The sequence below is a fragment of the Lissotriton vulgaris genome, chromosome 8, assembly GCF_964263255.1.
Source record: "Lissotriton vulgaris chromosome 8, aLisVul1.2, whole genome shotgun sequence".
In the NCBI taxonomy this organism is placed as follows: domain Eukaryota; kingdom Metazoa; phylum Chordata; class Amphibia; order Caudata; family Salamandridae; genus Lissotriton; species Lissotriton vulgaris.
Genome location: NC_141696.1, coordinates 1,113,423,263 through 1,113,444,238, shown reverse-complemented (window position 1 = coordinate 1,113,444,238; position 20,976 = coordinate 1,113,423,263).

The window sequence follows — 20,976 nt, the reverse complement described above, 5'->3', positions numbered from 1 at the left end:
TTTTTGCACCCTAGCTCTGCCAGCACCTAGGGAAACCTAGAAAACCTATACTTTTTTAAAAACTAGACACCCAGGGGAACTCAGGATGGGGTGACTCGTCTGCCTACTCCCAGGTTTTGTTACCCAGAATCCCTTGCAAACCTAATAATTTGACAAACAAAACACATTTTCCTCACATTTCTGTGGTGAAAAGTTCTGGAATCTGCGTGGATCAACAAATTTCCACCCACCCAGCGTTCCCCCAGGTCACCTGAAAAAAATGGTACCTTACTTGCGTGGGTAGGCATAGTGGCTGAGACATGAAACAGCGCAAAACGCAACATGGTCGCACCTCAATTTCCCAGTGAAATCTTGCACTTTTTGGACAAAAAGACTACCTTTTGTTTTTGCGCCATAGCTCTGCCAGAACCTAGGGAAACCCAGCAAACCTATACATTTTTGAAAACTAGACACCCAGGGGAATTCAGGATGGGGTGAATCGTCTGCCTACCCCCAGGTTTTGTTACCCAGAATCCCTTACAAACCTAAACATTTGACAAACAAAAAACACATTTTCCTCACATTTCTGTGGTGGAAAGTTCTGGAATCTGCGTGGATCAACAAATTTTCATGCACCCAGCGTTCCCCCAGGTCTCTCTAAAAAAATGGTACCTCAATTGCGTGGGTAGGCATAGTAGCTGCGACATGAAACAGCGCAAAACGCAACATGGTCGCACCTCAATTTCCCAGTGAAATCTTGCACTTTTTGGACAAAAAGACTACCTTTTGTTTTTGCGCCCTAGCTCTGCCAGCACCTGGGGAAACCTAGCACACCTATACATTTTTGCAACCTAGACACCCAGAGGAATTCAGGATGGGGTGACTCGTCTGCCTACCCCCAGGTTTTGTTACCCAGAATCCCTTGCAAAACTAAGATTTTGACAAAATAAACACATTTTCCTCACATTTCTGTGGTGGAAAGTTTTGGAATCTGCGTGGATCAAGAAATTTCCACCTACCCAGTGTTCCCCCAGGTCTCCCGAAAAGAATGGTACCTCACTTGCGTGGGTAGGCATAGTGGCTGCGACATGAAACAGTGTAAAACGCAACATGGTCGCACCTCAATTTCCCAGTGAAATCTTGCACTTTTTGGACAAAAAGACTACCTTTTGTTTTTGCACCCTAGCTCTGCTAGCACCTAGGGAAACCTAGCAAACCTATACATTTTTGAAAACTAGACACCCAGGGATATTCAGGATGGGGTGACTCGTCTGCCTACCCCCAGGTTTTGTTACCCAGAATCCCTTGCAAAGCTAAGATTTTGACAAAAAAAACACACATTTTCCTCAAATTTCTGTGGTGGAAAGTTCTGGGATCTGCGTGGATCAACAAATTTCCACCCACCCAGCGTTCCCCTAGGTATCTTAAAAAAAATGGTACCTCACTTGCGTGGGTAGGCATAGTGGCTGCGACATAAAACAGTGCAAAACGCAACATGGTCGCACCTCAATTTCCCAGTGAAATCTTGCACTTTTTGGACAAAAAGACTACCTTTTGTTTTTGCGCCCTAGCTATGCAAGCACCTAGGGAAACCTAGCAAACCTATACATTTGTGAAAACTAGACACCCGAGGGAACTCAGGATGGGGTGACTCGACTGCCTACCACCAGGGTTTGTTACCCAGAATCCCTTGTAAAGCTAACAATTTGACCAACAAAACACATTTTCCTCACATTTCTGTGGTGGAAAGTTTTGGAATCTGCGTGGATCAAGAAATTTCCACCTACCCAGCGTTCCCCCAGGTCTCCCGAAAATAATGGTACCTCACTTGCGTGGGTAGGCATAGTGGCTGCGACATGAAATAGCGCAAAACGCAACATGGTTGCACCTCAATTTCCCATTGAAATCCTGCACTGTTTGGACAAATAGACTACCTTTAGTTTTTGCGCCCTAGCTCTGCCAGCACCTAGGGAAACCTAGCAAACTCATACATTTTTGAAAACTAGACACCCAGGGAACTTCAGGATGGGGTGACTCGTCTGCCTACCCCCAGGTTTTGGTACCCAGAATCCCATGCAAAGCTAAGATTTTGACAAAAAAACACATTTTCCACACATTTCTGTGGTGGAAAGTTCTGAAATCTGCCTGGATCAACAAATTTCCACTCACCCAGCGTTCCCCCAGGTCTCTCAAAAAAAATGGTACCTCACTTGCGTGGGTAGGCATAGTGGCTGCGACATGTAACAGCGCAAAACGCAACATGGTTGCACCTCCATTTCCCAGTGAAATCTTGCACTTTTAGGACAAATAGACTACCTTTTGTTTTTTCGCCCTAGCTCTGCCAGCACCTAGGGAAACCTAGCACACCTATACATTTTTGAAACCTAGACACCCAGAGGAATTCAGGATGGGGTGACTCGTCTGCCTACCCCCAGGTTTTGTTAACCAGAATCCCTTACAAACCTAAAAATTTGACAAACAAAAAACACATTTTCCTCACATTTCTGTGGTGGAAAGTTCTGGAATCTGCGTGGATCAACAAATTTTCATGCACCCAGCGTTCCCCCAGGTCTCTCTAAAAAAATGGTACCTCAATTGCGTGGGTAGGCATAGTAGCTGCGACATGAAACAGCGCAAAACGCAACATGGTCGCACCTCAATTTCCCAGTGAAATCTTGCACTTTTTGGACAAAAAGACTACCTTTTGTTTTTGCGCCCTAGCTCTGCCAGCACCTGGGGAAACCTAGCACACCTATACATTTTTGCAACCTAGACACCCAGAGGAATTCAGGATGGGGTGACTCGTCTGCCTACCCCCAGGTTTTGTTACCCAGAATCCCTTGCAAAACTAAGATTTTGACAAAATAAACACATTTTCCTCAGATTTCTGTGGTGGAAAGTTTTGGAATCTGCGTGGATCAAGAAATTTTCACCTACCCAGTGTTCCCCCAGGTCTCCCGAAAAGAATGGTACCTCACTTGCGTGGGTAGGCATAGTGGCTGCGACATGAAACAGTGTAAAACGCAACATGGTCGCACCTCAATTTCCCAGTGAAATCTTGCACTTTTTGGACGAAAAGACTACCTTTTGTTTTTGCACCCTAGCTCTGCTAGCACCTAGGGAAACCTAGCAAACCTATACATTTTTGAAAACTAGACACCCAGGGATATTCAGGATGGGGTGACTCGTCTGCCTACCCCCAGGTTTTGTTACCCAGAATCCCTTGCAAGGCTAAGATTTTGACAAAAAAAACACACATTTTCCTCAAATTTCTGTGGTGGAAAGTTCTGGGATCTGCGTGGATCAACAAATTTCCACCCACCCAGCGTTCCCCTAGGTCTCTTAAAAAAAATGGTACCTCACTTGCGTGGGTAGGCATAGTGGCTGCGACATGAAACAGTGCAAAACGCAACATGGTCGCACCTCAATTTCCCAGTGAAATCTTGCACTTTTTGGACAAAAAGACTACCTTTTGTTTTTGCGCCCTAGCTATGCAAGCACCTAGGGAAACCTAGCAAACCTATACATTTGTGAAAACTAGATACCCGAGGGAACTCAGGATGGGGTGACTCGACTGCCTACCACCAGGGTTTGTTACCCAGAATCCCTTGTAAAGCTAACAATTTGACCAACAAAACACATTTTCCTCACATTTCTGTGGTGGAAAGTTTTGGAATCTGCGTGGATCAAGAAATTTCCACCTACCCAGCGTTCCCCCAGGTCTCCCGAAAATAATGGTACCTCACTTGCGTGGGTAGGCATAGTGGCTGCGACATGAAATAGCGCAAAACGCAACATGGTTGCACCTCAATTTCCCATTGAAATCCTGCACTGTTTGGACAAATAGACTACCTTTAGTTTTTGCGCCCTAGCTCTGCCAGCACCTAGGGAAACCTAGCAAACTCATACATTTTTGAAAACTAGACACCCAGGGAACTTCAGGATGGGGTGACTCGTCTGCCTACCCCCAGGTTTTGGTACCCAGAATCCCATGCAAAGCTAAGATTTTGACAAAAAAAACACATTTTCCACACATTTCTGTGGTGGAAAGTTCTGAAATCTGCCTGGATCAACAAATTTCCACTCACCCAGCGTTCCCCCAGGTCTCTCAAAAAAAATGGTACCTCACTTGCGTGGGTAGGCATAGTGGCTGCGACATGTAACAGCGCAAAACGCAACATGGTTGCACCTCCATTTCCCAGTGAAATCTTGCACTTTTAGGACAAATAGACTACCTTTTGTTTTTGCGCCCTAGCTCTGCCAGCACCTAGGGAAACCTAGCACACCTATACATTTTTGAAACCTAGACACCCAGAGGAATTCAGGATGGGGTGACTCGTCTGCCTACCCCCAGGTTTTGTTAACCAGAATCCCTTACAAACCTAAAAATTTGACAAACAAAAAACACATTTTCCTCACATTTCTGTGGTGGAAAGTTCTGGAATCTGCGTGGATCAACAAATTTTCATGCACCCAGCGTTCCCCCAGGTCTCTCTAAAAAAATGGTACCTCAATTGCGTGGGTAGGCATAGTAGCTGCGACATGAAACAGCGCAAAACGCAACATGGTCGCACCTCAATTTCCCAGTGAAATCTTGCACTTTTTGGACAAAAAGACTACCTTTTGTTTTTGCGCCCTAGCTCTGCCAGCACCTGGGGAAACCTAGCACACCTATACATTTTTGCAACCTAGACACCCAGAGGAATTCAGGATGGGGTGACTCGTCTGCCTACCCCCAGGTTTTGTTACCCAGAATCCCTTGCAAAACTAAGATTTTGACAAAATAAACACATTTTCCTCACATTTCTGTGGTGGAAAGTTTTGGAATCTGCGTGGATCAAGAAATTTTCACCTACCCAGTGTTCCCCCAGGTCTCCCGAAAAGAATGGTACCTCACTTGCGTGGGTAGGCATAGTGGCTGCGACATGAAACAGTGTAAAACGCAACATGGTCGCACCTCAATTTCCCAGTGAAATCTTGCACTTTTTGGACGAAAAGACTACCTTTTGTTTTTGCACCCTAGCTCTGCTAGCACCTAGGGAAACCTAGCAAACCTATACATTTTTGAAAACTAGACACCCAGGGATATTCAGGATGGGGTGACTCGTCTGCCTACCCCCAGGTTTTGTTACCCAGAATCCCTTGCAAGGCTAAGATTTTGACAAAAAAAACACACATTTTCCTCAAATTTCTGTGGTGGAAAGTTCTGGGATCTGCGTGGATCAACAAATTTCCACCCACCCAGCGTTCCCCTAGGTCTCTTAAAAAAAATGGTACCTCACTTGCGTGGGTAGGCATAGTGGCTGCGACATGAAACAGTGCAAAACGCAACATGGTCGCACCTCAATTTCCCAGTGAAATCTTGCACTTTTTGGACAAAAAGACTACCTTTTGTTTTTGCGCCCTAGCTATGCAAGCACCTAGGGAAACCTAGCAAACCTATACATTTGTGAAAACTAGATACCCGAGGGAACTCAGGATGGGGTGACTCGACTGCCTACCACCAGGGTTTGTTACCCAGAATCCCTTGTAAAGCTAACAATTTGACCAACAAAACACATTTTCCTCACATTTCTGTGGTGGAAAGTTTTGGAATCTGCGTGGATCAAGAAATTTCCACCTACCCAGCGTTCCCCCAGGTCTCCCGAAAATAATGGTACCTCACTTGCGTGGGTAGGCATAGTGGCTGCGACATGAAATAGCGCAAAACGCAACATGGTTGCACCTCAATTTCCCATTGAAATCCTGCACTGTTTGGACAAATAGACTACCTTTAGTTTTTGCGCCCTAGCTCTGCCAGCACCTAGGGAAACCTAGCAAACTCATACATTTTTGAAAACTAGACACCCAGGGAACTTCAGGATGGGGTGACTCGTCTGCCTACCCCCAGGTTTTGGTACCCAGAATCCCATGCAAAGCTAAGATTTTGACAAAAAAAACACATTTTCCACACATTTCTGTGGTGGAAAGTTCTGAAATCTGCCTGGATCAACAAATTTCCACTCACCCAGCGTTCCCCCAGGTCTCTCAAAAAAAATGGTACCTCACTTGCGTGGGTAGGCATAGTGGCTGCGACATGTAACAGCGCAAAACGCAACATGGTTGCACCTCCATTTCCCAGTGAAATCTTGCACTTTTTGGACAAATAGACTACCTTTTGTTTTTGCGCCCTAGCTCTGCCAGCACCTAGGGAAACCTAGCACACCTATACATTTTTGAAACCTAGACACCCAGAGGAATTCAGGATGGGGTGACTCGTCTGCCTACCCCCAGGTTGTGTTACCCAGAATCCCTTGCAAAACTAAGATTTTGACAAAATAAACACATTTTCCTCACATTTCTGTGGTGGAAAGTTTTGGAATCTGCGTGGATCAAGAAATTTCCACCTACCCAGCGTTCCCCCAGGTCTCCCGAAAAGAATGGTACCTCACTTGCGTGGGTAGGCATAGTGGCTGCGACATGAAACAGTGTAAAACGCAACATGGTCGCACCTCAATTTCCCAGTGAAATCTTGCACTTTTTGGACAAAAAGACTACCTTTTGTTTTTGCACCCTAGCTCTGCTAGCACCTAGGGAAACCTAGCAAACCTATACATTTTTGAAAACTAGACACCCAGGGAAATTCAGGATGGGGTGACTAGTCTGCCTACCCCCAGGTTTTGTTACCCAGAATCCCTTGCAAAGCTAAGATTTTGACAAAAAAAACACACATTTTCCTCAAATTTCTGTGGTGGAAAGTTCTGGGATCTGCGTGGATCAACAAATTTCCACCCACCCAGCGTTCCCCTAGGTCTCTTAAAAAAATGGTACCTCACTTGCGTGGGTAGGCATAGTGGCTGCGACATGAAACAGTGCAAAACGCAACATGGTCGCACCTCAATTTCCCAGTGAAATCTTGCACTTTTTGGACAAAAAGACTACCTTTTGTTTTTGCGCCCTAGCTATGCAAGCACCTAGGGAAACCTAGCAAACCTATACATTTGTGAAAACTAGACACCCGAGGGAACTCAGGATGGGGTGACTCGACTGCCTACCACCAGGGTTTGTTACCCAGAATCCCTTGTAAAGCTAACAATTTGACCAACAAAACACATTTTCCTCACATTTCTGTGGTGGAAAGTTTTGGAATCTGCATGGATCAAGAAATTTCCACCTACCCAGCGTTCCCCCAGGTCTCCGGAAAAGAATGGTACCTCACTTGCGTGGGTAGGCATAGTGGCTGCGACATGAAACAGCGCAAAACGCAACATGGTTGCACCTCAATTTCCCATTGAAATCCTGCACTGTTTGGACAAAAAGACTACCTTTAGTTTTTGCGCCCTAGCTCTGCCAGCACCTAGGGAAACCTAGCAAACTCATACATTTTTGAAAACTAGACACCCAGGGAACTTCAGGATGGGGTGACTCGTCTGCCTACCCCCAGGTTTTGTTACCCAGAATCCCATGCAAAGCTAAGATTTTGACAAAAACACCACATTTTCCACACATTTCTGTGGTGGAAAGTTCTGAAATCTGCCTGGATCAACAAATTTCTACTCACCCAGTGTTCCCCCAGGTCTCTCAAAAAAAATGGTACCTCACTTGCGTGGGTAGGCATAGTGGCTGCGACATGAAACAGCGCAAAACGCAACATGGTTGCACCTCCATTTCCCAGTGAAATCTTGCACTTTTTGGACAAAAAGACTACCTTTTGTTTTTGCGCCCTAGCTCTGCCAGCACCTAGGGAAACCTAGCACACCTATACATTTTTGAAACCTAGACACCCAGGGGAATTCAGGATGGGGTGACTCGTCTGCCTACCCCCAGGTTTTGTTACCCAGAATCCCTTGCAAAACTAAGATTTTGACAAAAAAAACACATTTTCCTCACATTTCTGTGGTGGAAAGTTCTGGAATCTGCGTGGATCAACAAATTTCTACCCACCCTGTGTTCCCCCAGGTCTCCCAAAACAAATGGTACCTCACTTGCGTGGGTAGGCATAGTGGCTGCGACATGAAACCGCGCAAAGCACAACATGGTTGCACCTCAATTTCCCAGTGAAATCTTGCACTTTTTTGACAAAAAGACTACCTTTTGTTTTTGCACCCTAGCTCTGCCAGCACCTAGGGAAACCTAGCACACCTTTACATTTTTGAAAACTAGATACCCAGGGGAATTCAGGATGGGGTGACTCGTCTGCCTACCCCCAGGTTTTGTTACCCAGAATCCCTTGCAAAGCTAAGATATTGACAAACAAAACACATTTTCCTCACATTTCTGTGGTGGAAAGTTCTGAAATCTGCGTGGATCAACAAATGTCCACCCACCCAGCTTTCCCCCAGGTCTCCCAAAAAAATGGTACCTCACTTGCGTGGGTAGGCATAGAGGCTGCGACATGAAACAGCGCAAAACGCAACATGGTCGCACCTCAATTTCCCAGTAAAATCTTGCACTTTTTGGACAAAAAGACTACCTTTCGTTTTTGCGCCCTAGCTCTGCCAGCACCTAGGGAAACCTAGCACACCTATACATTTTTGAAAACTAGACACCCAGGGGAATTCAGGATGGGGGACTTGTCTGCCTACCCCCATGTTTTGTTACCGAGAATCCCTTGCAAATCTACGATTTTGACTTAAAAAAACACATTTTCCTCACATTTCTGTAGTGGAAAGTACTGGAATCTGCGGGGATCAACAAATTTCCACACACCCAGCGTTCCCCCAGGTCTCCCGAAAATAATGGTACCTCACTTGCGTGGGTAGGCATAGTGTCTGCAACAGGAAACGGTTCAAATCGTACGGTGGTGAATTTACAATACCCAATTGCAAAATGACCTTGATTTTTTTGGGGGGGCACCTGAGTTTTTGGCCCGGGGCTCGGTGGTATTCTTTGGAAAGTACCAAAGCTGAACAGTTCTGAAAAATAGACACCCGGGGGAGTCCAGGGAGGTATGGCATGGGTGGGTCCCCCAATGTTTTCCTACCCAGAACTCCTTTCAAACCTTGAAATTAGGTAAAAATATCACTTTTCCACACTTTTTTGCGTGGGATCTCTGTGCCGGCAAAAATGTCCTACCACCCAGCGTTCCCCTTGTTCTCCCGAGTTAAAGGATACCTCACTTTTGTGGGTGCCCCTAAGCAGAACAGGCAAAAAATGAATTTTGAAAAAAATAGTATTTAAGTTTTACAAGTTAAGCCCCCCTGCCTTAGTCACAGGCCTTTGGCCCACCCACACAAGTGAGGTATCATTTTACTTGGGAGAACAAGGGGAACGCTGGGTGGTAGGACATTTGTGCCGGCAGCGAGATCCCACCCAAAAATGCATGGAAAAGTGGGTTTTTTAACCTAAATTTATTGTTTGCAGGGATTTCTAGGTAGGAAAACATTGGGGGACCCACGCATGCCATACCTCCCCGGACTCCCCCAGGTGTCTACTTTTCAGAACTGTTTGGGTTTGGTAGTTTCCAAAGAATCCCGCCGAGCCCCGGTCCAAAAACTCAGTCCCCCCCCCAAAAAAAAGGTAATGTTGCTATTAGTTTTTTAAATGTCTCCACCGTACGATTTGGACCTTTTCCTGTTTCAGCTACTATGCCTACCCAAGCAAGTGAGGTACCATTTTTATCGAGAGACATGGGGAAACGCTGGCTCGGAGAAAATTTGTGTGAGCCCAGTGACGCCACACTTTCCCACGCAAAAAAGTGTGAAAAAACTGATTTTTTTTTAGCAAAAATTGAGGTTTGCAAGGGATTCTGTGTAAAGGAACGTTGGGGGATCCGAGCAAGCCATACCTCCTTGGAAGCCCCCGGGTGTCTACTTTTCAGAAATGTGTGGGTTTGGTAGGTTTCCCTAGATGGCCGTTTAGCACGGGGCCAAAAACCCAGGTAACCCCTCTTGCAAAAGCTGGTGGTATTGAATGTCACCAGCTTTTGCAAGAGGAGTTACCTGGGTTTTTGGCCCCGTGCTAGACGGCCATCTAGGGAAACCTACCAAACTCACACATTTCTGAAAAGTAGACACCTGGGGGCTCCCAAGGAGGTATGGCTTGCGTGGATCCTCCAACGTTCCTTTACACAGAATCCCTTGCAAACCTCAATTTTTGCTGAAAAAATCAGTTTTTTCATGCTTTGTTTGTGTAGGAAAGTTTGGCGTCACTGGGCTCACACAAATTTCCTCTGACCCAGCGTTCCCCCAGGTCTCCCGATAAAAATGGTACCTCACTTGCGTAGGTAGGCATAGTGGCTGCAACAGGAAAAGGTCCAAATCGTACGGTGAAGAAATTTAAAAAACCAATAGCAACATTACCTTCTTTTTTGGGGGAGGACTGAGTTTTTGGACCGAGGCCCGGCAGGCATCTTTGGAAACTACCAAACCCAAACATTTCTGAAAAGTAGACACCCGGGGGAGTCCAGGGAGGTATGGCATGCGTGGGTCCCCCAATGTTTTCCTACCCAGAACCCCTTGCAAACCTTAAAATTAGGTAAAAATATCACTATTCCAACCTTTTTTGCGTGGGATCTCCGTGCCGGTAAAAATGTCCTACCACCCAGCGTTCCCCTTGTTCTCCCGAGTAAAAGGATACCTCACTTGTGTGGGTGCCCAAAAGCAGAACAGGCCAAAAATGAATTTTGAAAAAAGTAGTATTTAAGTTTTACAAGTTAAGCCCCCCTGCCTTAGTCACAGGCCTTTGGCCCACCCACACAAGTGAAGTATCATTTTCCTCGGGAGATCACGGGGAACGTTGGTGGTAGGACATTTGTGCCGACACAGAGATCCCACGCAAAAATGTATGGAAAAGTGTTTTTTTAACCTAAATTTATGGTTTGCAGGGATTTCTGGGTAGGAAAACATTGGGGGACCCACGCATGCCATACCTCCCTGAACTCCCCCGGGTGTCTAGTTTTCAGTACTGTTTGGGTTTGGTAGTTTCCAAAGATGCCGCCGACCCCTGGGCCAAAAAGTCATGGGAACCCCTTGCAAAACCGAAATTGTTTTGAAAGAATTAAGTTTTCAATTTGAGAGCGTACAATTCTTGGAACACTATTGCATGGCAATTGTGACAGACATTTTCAAGTTTGCAGGACATTATGGATAAAAAAAAATAGAATACACCAGAAAGACATGACCATAAACTCCCATGGTTTATCAATAATATCTAAATTTAGTAAGTTATTTCTAGCTATAATGTACACCTTAACAGACTTACTCAAAAGTCAAACATTCAAGCACGGCTATCTATTCCTCAACAACACACACATACAGGTTTGATTTGGCACACGGGCGAATGATGGTTCAGTACATAAAATTTTATTAACAAGATATTTCATCAAAATGAAATGCTCTGTCAATAAATAAATGCATGAAAACCGAACCAGTGACTCGCAACTCGTGAGCTGTAAAGCCACAACAAGGCACCAACCGTTTTACAGGCCATTCACGCACCTTTCATACCTGATACACACCAGACCATTGACACCATCCGGAAGGAAAAGCAACACATTACAACATTCACAAAAAGGGACAAGGTACATCCTACTTCTGAAAGAGAAAAAAAACAAATATTACTGGACAGCCATCTAAACCGCAAGCACACACACATACTGGTTGGATTTGGCATGAGGATGAGTGATGATTCGGTACATACAATTTTATTTGCAAGTAATTTCACAAAAATGAAATACACTGCGTATAATTGAAAGTATGATAAACTGAACCACTGACTCACAGCTCGTGAGCTGTAAAGCTACGACAAGGCACCAACCTCTTTACAGGCCATACATACACCTTGCATACGTGTGACACATACTAAACATTCACACCGCCAGCCGTGGACCCATCACATTACAACTCTCACACCAGCAGACAGCGCCATTCAAGGACCCATCACTTTCACACGCCCACGTATCTGCCACAGCAACTACAAAAAATGATGGACTGCGTAGAGTGTCACTCAACTAGCAGTGTGTGTAGTGACCAACAGAAAGTTAGTACTCACACACGGCCAGCCGAGCGCCAGTCCACCCACACCACCATCCAAGCACCAGACCATGCACACCGCCAGCCAAACACCACTCAGCGCACACCGACAGCCAAGTACCACTCCACACACACCGCCAGCCAAGCACCACTCCGTGCACAGACAGCAAAGTACCACTCCACGCACACCATCCAGCCAAGCGCCAATCCACACACACCGCCAGCCAAGCACCACTCTACGCACACTGCAAGCCAAGTGCCACTCCACGCACACCGCCAGCCAAGCACCACTCCACGCACACCGCCAGCCAAGCACCACTCCATGCACAGACAGCCAAGTAGCACTCCACGCACACCATCCAGCCATGCTCCACTCCACACACACCGCCAGCCGAGCACCACTCCGTGCACAGACAGCAAAGTAGCATTACACCCACACCACTAGCCAAGCGCCACTCCACACACACCGCCAGCCAAGCAGCACTCGGTGCACAGACAGCGAAGTACCACTCCACACACACCACCAGCCAAGCGCCACTCCACACACACCGCCAGCCAAGCACCACTCCGTGCATAGATAGCCAAGTACCCCTCCACGCACACCGCCAGCCAAACACCACTCAGCGCACACTGACAGCCAAGTACCACTCCACACACACCGCCAGCCAAGCACCACTCCACGCACACCGCAAGCCAAGTGCCACTCACCGCCAGCCAAGCACCGCTCCACGCACACCATCCAGCCAAGTACCACTACCCACACACCGCCAGCCAAACACCACTCCGTGCACAGACAACCAAGTACCACTCCACGCACACCACCAGCCAAGCGCCACTCCACACACACCGCCAGCCAAGCAGCACTCCGTGCACAGACAGCAAAGTAGCACTCCACGCACACCACCAGCCAAACGCCACTGCACACACACCGCCAGCCAAGCTCCACTCCGTGCATAGATAGCCAAGTACCACTCCACACACATCACCAGCAAAGCGCCACTCCACACACACCGCCGGCCAAGCACCACTCCGTGCATAGATAGCCAAGTACCCCTCCACGCACACCGCCAGCCAAACACCACTCAGGGCACACTGACAGCCAAGTACCACTCCACACACACCGCCAGCCAAGCACCACTCCACGCACACCGCAAGCCAAGTGCCACTCACCGCCAGCCAAGCACCGCTCCACGCACACCATCCAGCCAAGTACCACTACCCACACACCGCCAGCCAAACACCACTCCGTGCACAGACAACCAAGTACCACTCCACGCACACCACCAGCCAAGCGCCACTCCACACACACCGCCAGCCAAGCAGCACTCCGTGCACAGACAGCAAAGTAGCACTCCACGCACACCACCAGCCAAACGCCACTGCACACACACCGCCAGCCAAGCTCCACTCCGTGCATAGATAGCCAAGTACCACTCCACACACATCACCAGCAAAGCGCCACTCCACACACACCGCCGGCCAAGCACCACTCCGTGCATAGATAGCCAAGTACCCCTCCACGCACACCGCCAGCCAAACACCACTCAGGGCACACTGACAGCCAAGTACCACTCCACACACACCGCCAGCCAAGCACCACTCCACGCACACCGCAAGCCAAGTGCCACTCACCGCCAGCCAAGCACCGCTCCACGCACACCATCCAGCCAAGTACCACTACCCACACACCGCCAGCCAAACACCACTCCGTGCACAGACAACCAAGTACCACTCCACGCACACCACCAGCCAAGCGCCACTCCACACACACCGCCAGCCAAGCAGCACTCCGTGCACAGACAGCAAAGTAGCACTCCACGCACACCACCAGCCAAACGCCACTGCGCACACACCGCCAGCCAAGCTCCACTCCGTGCATAGATAGCCAAGTACCACTCCACACACACCACCAGCAAAGCGCCACTCCACACACACCGCCGGCCAAGCACCACTCCGTGCATAGATAGCCAAGTACCCCTCCACGCACACCGCCAGCCAAACACCACTCAGCGCACACCGACAGCCAAGTACCACTCCACACACACCGCGAGCCAAGCACCACTCCATGCACACCGCAAGCCAAGCGCCACTCACTGCCAGCAAGCACCACTCCACGCACACCATTCAGCCAAGTACCACTCCCCACACACCGCCAGCCAAACACCACTCCGTGCACAGACAACCAAGTACCACTCCACGCACACCACCATCCAAGCGCCACTCCACACACACCGCCAGCCAAGCAGCACTCCGTGCACAGACAGCAAAGTAGCACTCCACACACACCACCAGCCAAGCGCCACTCCACACACACCGCCAGCCAAGCACCACTCCACAAACACCACCAGCCAAGCACCACTCCATGCACAGACAGCCAAGTACCACTCCACACACACCACCAGCCAAGCGCCACTCCACACACACCGCCAGCCAAGCACCACTCCGTGCATAGATAGCCAAGTACCCCTCTACGCACACCGCCAGCCAAACACCACTCAGCGCACGCCAACAGCCAAGTACCACTCCACACACACCGCCAGCCAAGCACCACTCCACGCACACCGCAAGCCAAGCGCCACTCACCGCCAGCCAAGCACCGCTCCACGCACACCATCCAGCCAAGTACCACTTCCCACACACCGGCAGGCAAAAACCACTCCACACACACCGCCAGCCAAACACCACTCCGTGCACAGACAACCAAGTACCACTCCACGCACACCACCAGCCAAGCGCCACTCCACACACACCGCCAGCCAAGCAGCACTCCGTGCACAGACAGCAATGTAGCACTCCACGCACACCACCAGCCAAGCGCCACTCCACACACACCGCCAGCCAAGCAACACTCCGTGCACAGACAGCAAAGTAGCACTCCACGCACACCACCAGCCAAGCACCACTCCACAAACACCACCAGCCAAGCACCACTCCGTGCACAGACAGGCAAGTACCACTCCACACATACCACCAGCCAAGCGCCACTCCACACACACCGCCAGCCAAGCACCACTCCGTGCATAGATAGCCAAGTACCCCTCCACGCACACCGCCAGCCAAACACCACTCAGCGCACACCGACAGCCAAGTACCACTCCACACACTCCGCCAGCCAAGCACCACTCCATGCAGACCGCAAGCCAAGCGCCACTCACCGCCAGCCAAGCACCGCTCCACGCACACCATCCAGCCAAGTACCACTCCCCACCCACCGCCAGCCAAACACCACTCCATGCACAGACAACCAAGTACCACTCCACGCACACCACCAGCCAAGCGCCACTCCACACACACCGCCAGCCAAGCAGCACTCCGTGCACAGACAGCAAAGTAGCACTCCACGCACACCACCAGCCAAGCGCCACTCCACACACACCGCCAGCCAAGCACCACTCCGTGCACAGACAACCAAGTACCACTCCACGCACACCACCAGCCAAGCGCCACTCCACGCACACCACCAGCCAAGCGCCACTCCACACACACCGCCAGCCAAGCAGCACTCCGTGCACAGACAGCAATGTGGCACTCCACGCACACCACCAGCCAAGCGCCACTCCACACACACCGCCAGCCAAGCACCACTCCGTGCAGAGACAGCAAAGTAGCACTCCACGCACACCACCAGCCAAGCACCACTCCACAAACACCACCAGCCAAGCACCACTCCGTGCACAGACAGGCAAGTACCACTCCACACACACCACCAGCCAAGCGCCACTCCACACACACTGCCAGCCAAGCACCACTCCAAGCATAGATAGCCAAGTACCCCTCCACGCACACCGCCAGCCAAACACCACTCAGCGCACACCAACAGCCAAGTACCACTCCACACACTCCGCCAGCCAAGCACCACTCCGTGCATAGATAGCCAAGTACCCCTCCACGCACACCGCCAGCCAAACACCACTCAGCGCACACCGACAGCCAAGTACCACTCCACACACTCCGCCAGCCAAGCACCACTCCATGCAGACCGCAAGCCAAGCGCCACTCACCGCCAGCCAAGCACCGCTCCACGCACACCATCCAGCCAAGTACCACTCCCCACCCACCGCCAGCCAAACACCACTCCATGCACAGACAACCAAGTACCACTCCACGCACACCACCAGCCAAGCGCCACTCCACACACACCGCCAGCCACGCAGCACTCCGTGCACAGACAGCAAAGTAGCACTCCACGCACACCACCAGCCAAGCGCCACTCCACACACACCGCCAGCCAAGCACCACCCCGTGCACAGACAACCAAGTACCACTTCACGCACACCACCAGCCAAGCGCCACTCCACACACACCGCCAGCCAAGCAGCACTCCATGCACAGACAGCAAAGTAGCACTCCACGCACACCACCAGCCAAACGCCACTGCACACACACCGCCAGCCAAGCTCCACTCCGTGCATAGATAGCCAAGTACCACTCCACACACACCACCAGCCAAGCGCCACTCCACACACACCGCCAGCCAAGCACCACTCCGTGCATAGATAGCCAAGTACTCCTCCACGCACACCGCCAGCCAAACACCACTCAGCGCACACCGACAGCCAAGTACCACTCCACACACACCGCGAGCCAAGCACCACTCCACGCACACCGCAAGCCAAGCGCCACTCACTGCCAGCAAGCACCGCTCCACGCACACCATCCAGCCAAGTACCACTCCCCACACACCGCCAGCCAAACACCACTCCGTGCACAGACAACCAAGTACCACTCCACGCACACCACCAGCCAAGCGCCACTCCACACACACCGCCAGCCAAGCAGCACTCCGTGCACAGACAGCAAAGTAGCACTCCACACACACCACCAGCCAAGCGCCACTCCACACACACCGCCAGCCAAGCACCACTCCACAAACACCACCAGCCAAGCACCACTCCATGCACAGACAGCCAAGTACCACTCCACACACACCACCAGCCAAGCGCCACTCCACACACACCGCCAGCCAAGCACCACTCCGTGCATAGATAGCCAAGTACCCCTCTATGCACACCGCCAGCCAAACACCACTCAGCGCACGCCGACAGCCAAGTACCACTCCACACACACTGCCTTTTGCTTCCTTTTCGTTTTCCGCTTATTGACTTTGCCTTCCTCCAAGGACATTTTCCCTTCTGATGCGTACGATTTGTCGAAAACTATTCTGTTACACCCAAATCACACTATGACTCGCAAGGGGGATAATATAAACACATCAACATTGTCCATTGCCAGAGAAGTTGATAAAGATGTATCTCCCCAGCCCACACAAACAGTAGACACAGAGCACGCTTTTGCGTGGTTAGATGACTTAAACACCCTCTGTAAAACTAAACATGTTTTAGTGGAATTATCGCTTCCTGCCGAAAGCTTCTGTGTATTTCCTGCTACTGTTAGCCCCCTGCAACCCCCCTCATCATCCAAAAAAGCCAACATTGAAAATACCCAAGGAATTGCATTTCCCCAGTTCCCATCTGCTAAAAGGAAACGTAGTGGGGTTAATCACATTGGGAACCAATCAAAATTCCAAAAATTGTGCTTAAGCCCCACAGTTCAAGTCAGTAATTCTTCCACGACTCCTGAGGCTGCCGAGAAATTAGTCGTTCTAGCATCCCCTACACAGCTGGATCTATTATCCCTTATAGAACAACTGGTCAGCTCTATTATATCACCACTAATAGAAAAAATAAACACACTAGGGGACAGGCTGACTGGAATGGAGGAAACCATCAAGTCAAACTTGCTAGCCAATAAATGCTTTATAACACCTAATTGTTCCCATCCACCTTCTACTCCCAATGACCCCAAGCCAATTACGCAAGACAAAAGGGCTCCAACCCAATCAATAGTCCCTAACGCACCAGCCCCAATAGCCCGCAAAACTCCTTTTAAACCTGTTTTGCCGCAGCTTACTGCTCCTAGAGCACAGTATAATAAAATTACTCTTATCCAACTCCCACCGGAGGCAGCTCCTTTTGTATGTGTCCTCGCGGGAGTACCATCACTTACACCTGGGAAAACCGGGGGACAACATGATCTGCTGAACAAGGTTACATTTTGGCTGACAAAAAACAGACCCCTGCCACCTAACCTCGAGGGTACAATACTGAGTGTCAGAAGGGTGGGTTGGCTGGGTTCCCTCCCAAAAGATATCGATGGTGACCTAGTACTCGTTAGATTTAGGCAGAGACACATTGTCCCATACCTGCGTACCTGTGCAACCCAAATGGGAAACAGCCCAATTTCCGTCTGGGATTTGCATGGTTTTTACCCTAGAATGCCGTGCATCCCCACATCTAGTCTAAAGGTAGGCTGCAACATGTTAATGGGCAGAGGACTCTATGTATCGAGCGGCCGTAACTGAAAACTGACCCTGAACCCTAAAAATACCCCTTTACCCAAAAACTGAAAACTGACCCTGAACCCTAAAAATACCCCTGTACCCATGAACTGAAAACTGACCCTGAACCCTAAAAATACCCCTTTACCCATGAACTGAAAACTGACCCTGAACCCTAAAAATACCCCTTTACCCAAAAACTGAAAACTGACCCTGAACCCTAAAAATACCCCTGTACCCATGAACTGAAAACTGACCCTGAACCCTAAAAATACCCCTGTACCCAAAATTAATTAATATTATTTAATTACCAATTAATTATTAATTAACAATAACAATAAAGTAAATATATTAGCACATTTGCTGTAATTAATTTAATTTAATAATTAATATTATTTTGCCCAATTAATTAATTAAGAATAACAATAAATTATATATAAAAAATTACTATAATTAATGTAATAAAATAATTAATAATAATTAATTACCAACTAATTAATAATTATAAATATGTAAAAAATTATAATAATTAATTAACTAATTAATAGAAATTAATTACCAATTAATTTTTAATTAAAATATGTACAAACATATATCAATTAATTAATTATTATTAATTAATTACTTCCCACCCTATTCCCCTATAAACCCATAACCCGCTACAGAACATATTTATCAATTACTCAATTAATTAAAAATAATTAAAAATTAATTCTCAATTAATTAATTAATAATTCCTACTAATTAATAATTAATTTAACATAATTAAATTACTTCCCACCCTATTGCCCTATAAACCCACAACCCGCTACAGTAGTAAAAGACAATATTTAATTAAATTACATTAAAAATAAATAATAAAACATAATAAATACAATATAATATACACTAAATTTATTTAAAAATTGATATTAGTAACATCAAAGTTATTAATTTCGATATTGTTAACATCGATATTTACAACTTCGATATTACTGATATCATACCAATATCGATATTTAGACTGTCGATATTACTTACCTTCGATATTTTTGTATATCGATATTTAAACTTCGATATTTTGGTATATCGATATTTAAAACTCGATATTTTGTCTGTGTACCAATCCACAGACATGGACCAAAGCCCACAATCTTTCGCAACCACGCTTTATTAAAAGAGTTGAGCAAATTTAAAAACACAGCGTGTACTTGCAGAAAGTACACGCTGTGTTTTTAAACTTGCTCTACTCTTTTGTTAGTAAAGCGCGGTTGCGAGAGATTGTGGTCTTTTGTTTAAATAGTCACGTTAATCACAGCCCGTGAAGGGGCTGTGATTAACATGAATACATAGCTCCCACCTCCTCAGCAATGATTTTGGCAGGTGAGAAGAGAAGCTAACGGGTGGACTAGGTTGAGTTCCAATTAAAAAGCTCCTACAACATTTGTTTGTTTGTGAAAACGCCCATAACTGTCCCTTTGAACAAGAAGGGTAGCCGAGGCAACCCTGTCAATTACTAACAAAAGAGTAAAGCAAGTTTAAAACCACAGTGGATACTTTCTGAAAGCACATGCCCTGTATTTAAACTTGCTCTACTCTTTTCTTAGTAAAGTGAGCATAGTTGCCAAGGTTTCATATTGCTTATGTGTGACACTTTCATAATTTCAAAGTACTTATGATGGCTAAGAGTGACTTTTTTTTTTTTTTTTTTAATTTTTATTTGGAAAACCTCAAACATTACAGCAAAGCGAGTACAGGCCAGGGGGCCACCAAGCAACATAATTCCAGACATCAGAATGTCATGCAGCAATGAGAAAACATTAAGGTGTACCCTGGCCCGGCCAGTCACATTAAATCAGGATTGACGTGCACAATTGTCCACATTAGTACAGGATATGGGAGGATTCCATTTTATAATAGAGTTGAAGGATCAAACAGCAAGCATTAGTACGACGTCGTGTAGCAATCAATACACAGGACAAGATAGTAGCCTTTAGTCGAACACAGCATTGGGAGAACAATAGGAAGATATGAAGCCAAGTACGAGCAGACTGACTCACAGAGTCCCATTCACAAAAGCGAGCAATAACAACCAAAATCCATAGCTGACAGGGACACAAGCGATGATCTCCCCAAGAAACCCAAACCCCCGCCTCCAAAGTATATAAGAGAGGAAAGTACATCAAGAAAGAACAAAAAAAGAAGAAGAAAAGTAGGGCCATAGAGACAAAGAAAAACAAAAACACGTCCCGCCCCCACCCCCCACCCTGCATGCAGCGGAAGGCCACGGCCCCCCCCCCCCATAGGCATGCTTGGTGCCCCAGAAAACCCACAAGAGGGAAATTTAGAAGAAAGACTTAACCAAGAAAGGGGCCATAGAATGAAGAGTATACTAACCCAAAAGATCCATACCCCCCAACCCCCCACCCTGCACGTCTAAAGAGGCTATGGCCCACCCCCCGACTAGCGTGCCTGTCACCCCAGAAAGATCCCAAAGAAAGGGAAAAAATGGGGGAGAGTCATTAAAATCAAACCCCCGCCCTCCCCACACTCGCACAAAATAGCTCAGGCCCGATCACAATTAAGCCAACATGTCAACAGGCAATGGCGGCGTCGCTGTACAGAGCATTAAGCATGTTCATCACAGTAGCTGTCCGGGCATCCGTCCTTTGTTATACGAAAGGAGAGGTCACCCCTGACCGACTTTGACCCTTCCATCTATACGTGGCC